This window comes from Triticum aestivum, chromosome 4D, assembly GCF_018294505.1.
Source record: "Triticum aestivum cultivar Chinese Spring chromosome 4D, IWGSC CS RefSeq v2.1, whole genome shotgun sequence".
Classification (NCBI taxonomy): Eukaryota; Viridiplantae; Streptophyta; class Magnoliopsida; order Poales; family Poaceae; genus Triticum; species Triticum aestivum.
The window spans coordinates 120016403-120023792 of record NC_057805.1 but is presented as its reverse complement, the minus strand read 5'-3'; positions in this window follow the sequence as shown (position 1 = coordinate 120023792).

The following is a 7390-nucleotide window of genomic DNA, read 5'->3' as shown; positions in this document are numbered from 1 at the left end:
AGCGCCATCGGGGGTATGATCGTCCTGCGGTTTGATGACATCTTCGCTATGTTTAACCTTCATCCGCTGCACTACACCTTCGTTCGGCTATTTTCGTTGAGTATGGAGATGCGGATCATTAGAGACAAGACCCCGGACATCGTGATAGTCGACCCCTTCTACATGCATGCCAAGATCTTGGGCAGCACTGGGGGCCGACAAGTCGCGAGTTCATACCTCGAAGGCGTCATTCTGGCGAACCCACATAAGGATAACTTTCTCATGCCTTACTTTCCCGAGTAAGTCATCCCCTCACCACCCCGTAACATATGATTTCTTAGATTTTGATCGTTCTTTTTTTCTAACATTCCGTGTTTTGTGTAGTGACACACATTGCACACTCATCCTCTTAAGCCTGAACTATTCCACGGCCACGTATTTCGACTCGGGCCGTCAGTCAAAGAAAGACTACACAAATATCAAGAAAGTTCTTGATGATGTTCTCCCCGGCTACGCCAAATCTGGAGGCACCTTCAGGAGGCCAATTTTTAGGTACGGCAAGCACGTGTTCACCCACGTAACGACATTCCCCTGCGTCAAGCACCCGCCTGGCGGTCAGAAGGATGCCTACTACGCCCTCCATCACATGCGGGCGATCGTACGGGACCATAATCACCTTCTGCTACCAAATAGTCTCAAAGATTGGGCCGCACGCTTGTCGGCAATCCAGGACGCGGACCTCAGACAAGAATTCTTTCGCATCCAGTCGGAGTTTGCAGAAATCATCCATCAAGATGTCCTTCGTACCTCGGGGCAGTTCTACCTCAAATATCAACCGTCCAACAGTGAAATAGAAACAACGCTACAAATGCAGGCTGACAACGACCGCACATTCATGACCATCACGAAAGACGGCGGCTTCATCCACGCTCCGGTCCCTGAGTCGAGTCGAAAGTAGTGATGCTATGTAGTTCTGAAATATCGATTAGCTCATGTTGTAATTAAACTTTTTAATGAACTTGTATGTCTCTTTGGTTTGGACAGTCGTTCAACTTATATGTAATCAATGCTATTTATTAGTAGGACCATGAATCGTGCTATTAATGTGTTGCTTTTCTCTTCCAATCCTTTTGTTGCATACTTATATATTGCTTATGTATTGTCTGTGAATTGCTACTAATGTTTTGTTTGTCTAGTGCATAGAGATGTCGTCGTATGTCGTGTACAAGGGTAAGGTTCCCGGAGTCTACGACGACTGGGAGGAGTGTCGGAGACAGGTTCACCATTTCAGCGGTAACAGTTACAAAGGGTACACCACTAGGGCGGAGGCGGAAGCTAGATACGCGCGCTATCTAGCGGGAGAGAGGAGGGAGCGGAGGAGGAACCGGATGAAGACCAGTTTCATCGTGATGATGCTCATCGTGACTGCAGCTCTCTTCTATGTGATGGTAGTTTAGATATCGACTTGTAATGTGAAGACAAACTCGCTACTCGCGGTCTCGAGACTTGTAATGTTCTAACTTTGTTCGGTATTTTGAATTCGGAGACTAATATGATGAATTGTATTCGGAGACTAATCTTCTATTGTATTCGATAAATCTGCTGTTTATATGTTGTGCTGTAATGTATTTTGTAACCTGTGCAAATGTCGGAAAAGCAAAAAAAAATCCTAATATTCATAGTAGTGGCGCACCTTGTTGAGCATTAGTGGCGCACCAGGGCTAAATACCAGTGGCGCATTATGGGGCATAGTAATGGCGCACTTGGGGGCATACGTGAAGGTAAATATGGCCCCCTAGGAGGCATAGTAATGGCGCACCGTTGGACATACTAATGGCGCACTGCCATGTGCGCCACTATTATCTGGTATACTAATGGCGCACCAGGGGTGCGCCATTAGTACTTGTTACTAGTGGCGTGATGATAGTGGCGCACCTATAGTGCGCCATTAATGGCCAAAATAGGTGTGCCACTAACAGGCCTTTTCCTAGTAGTGAACCGACATAGGCAAACTCCTTTTTTTACATCATTTCAACTTCAAACTTTTTCTATGTTTAATACACACCATTGGAAGTCCCATGCTTAAATTTGGCTGCTTTTTAATCTAGTGTGCTATTTTTAAAGCATTAACTAGTTTTCCGGCCATTAAAAGGGGCAAAACACTCTTCGGTTTCAAATAACACGCAAACGAACTCGGAGATGGATGAAACATGGCATGGTGTCTTCATAGGACCCTTGTAGGGTGTGGTAATAATTTTAGGGCGTTACATGGAAAACTGGAATCACTTTGTGAACAAACTGAACACTCTCCGGTGAAGTATCAGGGTTTAGAACGGATACCGGCGCCTTCCACAGACAAGTTTTTTTTACATCATTTCAACTTCAAAAATTTTCTTTGTCTACTACACACCATTGGAAGTCTCGTGCTCAAAAGTGGACACTTTTGGGTTGGTATGCTATTTTTAAAGCATTAAATGATTTTCTAGCCATTAAAAGGGAAAAACGCTCTCTGATTTCAAATAACGTGCAAATAAGCTCAGAAATGGATGAAACTTGACATGGTGTCTTCATAGGACCCCTCTAGGGCGTGATAGAAATTTGAGAGTGTTACAGGGAAAACTGGATACAAACTGAACACTCTCTAGCAAAGTATCAGGTTTCGAACGGATACCTGTAGCGACCAGACCTCAAATAGTCTGTGCTGCTGTGCACCAGTGTCATCCCTGGATCAGTAATGCTGACAAGCACAGTACAAATGGAGGATTTATAACAGAGTAGCAATCACACACTTATTACAACGAGTATCTCAAAAGAGAAATAAGTATGGTAAATATGGCTTAAGGCCATCTAAATACGATAACAGCGGAAGACTTGGAAGATAAGTGAGTCCATCAACTCCAACGGCATCACTGAGTATAAGACAACGACCTAAGGCATCTTACTCGTCATCTGAAAAGTCTGCAACATGAAACGTTGCAGCCCGAAACGGGTCAGCACATGGAATATGCTGGCAATGTAACACATAGAGAGTAATGAACATAATAATGCTATACTACATGCATATATGGCTGGTAGAAGGCTCTATGGTTACAGTTTTGCGAAAAGCCAATTTTTCCCTACTGCAAAGGAATAAATTTTATTTAACTATCCTGGTGGTTGTTAAACATTGAGAATGGCTGATAGCATTCTCAATCCCAATTAAGTATCATCATCAAACCCAACAAAATTAATTAAAGTAACATGATGAGATTCACATGATAATCCAAGAACTAGATACTCAAGATGTCCATAACCGGGGACACAGCTAACCATGATTAGTTTATACACTCTGCAGAGGTTTGTGCACTTTTCCCCACAAGACTCGATCGCCTCCGCTTGATTCTCGCACTACATGATGTTTGAGAAACGGATGACCGAGACACAGTCTTTCAGAAACAATAACTCTTTACTCCGGGTGGACAGTTACACCTACTTTCCCCTACATCTGCTAGCCCACCTCTTCAAGAGATCATGTAACCTACTCAACTATGCTAGAGTCCATAATAGCTTGTGGCTGCACACGGAAGTTTCTAGCATGAATAATCTCATGATCCCTTTGAACCTGGGTGGCGGTCCAAAAGAAAAACAGGCAATCCTGGAATACCCAGGTACCTCAATCCACCCAGATGTGAGTTTTAGTTGCCACCTTAAGGTTAACTATTAATTAACAATCTCACATCTGTCACGGTAACACTCAAACCCAATCCACGTCTACTAGCATAGCATAGTAATATGAGCGAACGTAGAAGTAACTCCCAAGGTTTGATAATAAACAGGGCAATAGGTACTACCTCAACTACTTCCCAATACCCACAATTTAATTAGATCCTCATCATGCAATGTTTGAGGATTGGTTTAATGCAATAAAACTGGGTAGTAAAAGAAGTATGATCAAAGTGTTACTTGCCTTGCTGATGATCCGTGAAACCTAGAGATTCGAAGTAGCAAGCGGCGCACTCCGGGTACTCTATTGCAAACAAACAAGCATACAATAAGCACTCACTAATGCACAGGTAAAACTCAAATAAAAGATCCAACCAGAAAGTTCAACTTAAGAACTCCGGTTTGCAAAAAGAATCAAATCGAACGAAGCAACGAAAATCAAACGGCGAAGGAGACAAGCTTCGTTTACTAATCTGAATCTAGGTCAAATTTTACATCAGCAAAAACTTGTTTGAGTTGGTTAAACGGAAAGAGAATTTCGAGACGAAACTCTAGGCGCTTGAATCGCCTGATTCCGATAAACGAGCGAAAAGTTAAACTAAAACGAAAAACAGATCAGAAATCGGGATCTGGGAAAATCGCGGAAAATCCGGCGAAAAAGAAAACTGACGAACAGTTAAACGAACGGACGTTCGTTAACTGCGACTAACCGACGAACACGTTCGTTAAAACGAACGGATCGGGCGAACGCTCACTAACTAACTAAACCGACAGAAGAAAAAAATTCGATCTAAAAAAATAAACCTAGGGTTCGGAAAAAAAAAACCGAGGCGGTTTTAAAAAAAAAGGACGGCGAACGGCGGTGGCTCCGGCTAACCTCCGGCGAGGCTCGGGACGGGCTCCGGCGGGGTCGTAGGGGTGCGGCGAGGGGCGGCGGGGTGCGGGCGTCGTCGGGGAGGCGAGGGGCGTCGAGGGGCGGCGGGACGGCGGCTTCCCATGGCGGCGGCGTCGGGCTCCTTCGGCGGCGGGATCGTGCGGCTCCGGTGCGGCTCCTCTCGGCGGCGGCGGCTTCGGGTCGGGGGCGGGGTGAGGAGAGGGGCGGCGGGGTGCGGTATTTAAGAGGGGGAGGGGGTGCCGTGGGGGAGGGGCGACGGGCGGCGGCGGGAGTCGTCCCCGATCGGGACTCGGCGGCGGCAGTCTCCAGGAGGGAGACGGCTCGTGGGGTGGGCTGGGCTTCGGCCCAGTCGGCGCTCGCGCGTTTTTTTAAATAATTTCACCGAACCTAAAAAAATCATAGAAAAATAAATAAAAATCCAAAAATGCCAAAACAAATTTTCACCGTCTAATTAAAATAATTAGGATGAGATGAACATTTTCTTGGCCCAAAAATGCAGTTTTGAAAACGTGCAATTTTTTTCTAATGCAAATAAAATCCGAATAAAATCAAATATTTGATTTTAATATTTTTCCTCCAATATTTCAATTATTTTGGAGAATTCATATTTTCTCCTCTCATATATTTTAATATGAAATATTTTTCGGAGAGAAAAATAATTAACCAAAAATCCTCGTTTCATTATTTGATAAAAATCAAATATGAAAACCGCGAAAAATCCCCAACTCTCTCCGAGGGTCCTTGAGTTGCTTAGGATTTTCGAGGATTTTGCCAAAATGCAATAAAATATGCTATGCAATGATGATCTAATGTATAACATTCCAAATTGAAAATTTGGGATGTTACAATACCACCGGCTTCCACAGACAACTCTTTTTTTTTCATCATTTTAACTTCAATTTGTTTCTATGTTTAATACTCCACCTTTCCCAAAATATAAGGCGTGATTGACTTTGCACAGTCTTTGACGCATGAGTTTGACCACTAATATATATTAAATTCCATGGATTGAACATGTATAAATGCGTCGTTGTATTTGTCTTGCAAAATAATTTAATTTCATATGTCTGTATACTAATTTTATTGACATACAATACATGAAAATCATAGTCAAAGTTGTGCAACGAAGACCAAAAAAATCAACCGACGTCTTATATTTTGGGAAGGAGGGAGGAGTACACACCATTGGAAGTCCCATTCTCAAATTTAGATACTTTTTTAGATGGTTTGCTATTTTTAAAGCATTAACTGATTTTTCGGCCATTAAAAAGGGCAAAATGCTCTTCAGTTTCAAATAACGTGCAAACAAGTTCGAAAATGGATGGAACTTGTTGTAAGGGCATACTTATCCTTTAGTTGTTTTGGTGATTGATGACAATGCTTTTGCGGACTAATCGTGTGCATTGAGTATTTCAGACATATCTTGACTAGGCACAAGACGATTTGGTGCCCCTCGAAGACTATTGAAGACGGCGTTTCTCTACGCTTCTTTTCGGTGGATTTGAGTCGTAGGAAAGCCGTACTATTAAGAGGGGGTCCGCTTTGGAAAGGTTTGGGTGGAATCATCACGTACACGTCACTCCTTTTGCACCCCCCTTTCCTTTAGCTCTTTGGAGCATCCTCCGTCTCTCCGTGTCTTTGCAAAATGAAGGACTTCTAGTGTTGCTGTTCTGAGGCACGCGGTAGTACTGCTCTTCGGAGCGGTAGTACCGCGGGGCCTTGCGGTAGTACCGTCCGTAGTCGCGGTAGTGCCGCAGGTACTCATGGTAGTACCGCTCCTTGGGAGCGGTAGTACCGTGGCCTCTGGCCAGGCTCAGCCGCTCGAGCGGTTGTAGGGGCGGATGTAAAAAAATTTACATCCGCGCCCTACGCGGTAGTACCGCCCCATGGGTGTGGTAGTACCGCCCCATGGGTGCGGTAGTACCGTGAGCCCTGGCCTGGCACAACAACATGAGCAAAAGTAGGTGCGGATGTAATTTTTTACATCCGCGCCCTACGCGGTAGTACCGCTCCAGGCATGCGGTACTACCGTGTCAGTTTTTTGCACAGATCCCAACTCAGCGGAAGTTGTCACGGATGTATTTTTATATGTCCGTGCCTTCCCAAATCTGGACTATCCCTGCCTTGCGGTAGTACCGCAAGGGGGAGCGATAGTACCGCGCCAGCGGTTCTACCGCCCTCTGCTTCATCGCATCAGGGCTACTTTGGAGTCTGCTGCATGGGCGGTAGTACCGCAATGTCTTGCGGTAGTATGATACGTCTCCAACGTATCTATAATTTTTGATTGCTTCATGCTATATTATCTTCTGTTTTGGACATTATTGGGCTTTATTATACACTTTTATATTGTTTTTGGGACTAACCTATTAACCGGAGGCCCAGCCCAGAATTGCTGTTTTTTGCCTATTTCAGAGTTTCGTACAAAAACAATATCAAATGGAGTCCAAACGGAATGAAACCTTCGGGAACGTGATTTTCGGAACGAACGTGATCCAGAGGACTTGGACCCTACGTCAAGAAAGCTACCAGGAAGCCACGAGGTAGGGTGGCGCGCCTACCCCCCGGGCGCGCCCTCCACCCTCGTGGGCCCCATGTTGCTCCACCGACGTACTCCTTCCTCCTATATATACCTACGTACCCCCAAACTACCAGATACGGAGCCAAAAACCTAATTCCACCGCCGCAACCTTCTGTACCTGTGAGATCCCATCTTGGGGCCTGTTCTGGAGCTCCGCCGGAGGGGGCATCGATCACGGAGGGCTTCTACATCAACACCATAGCCTCTCCGATGAAGTGTGAGTAGTTTACCTCAGA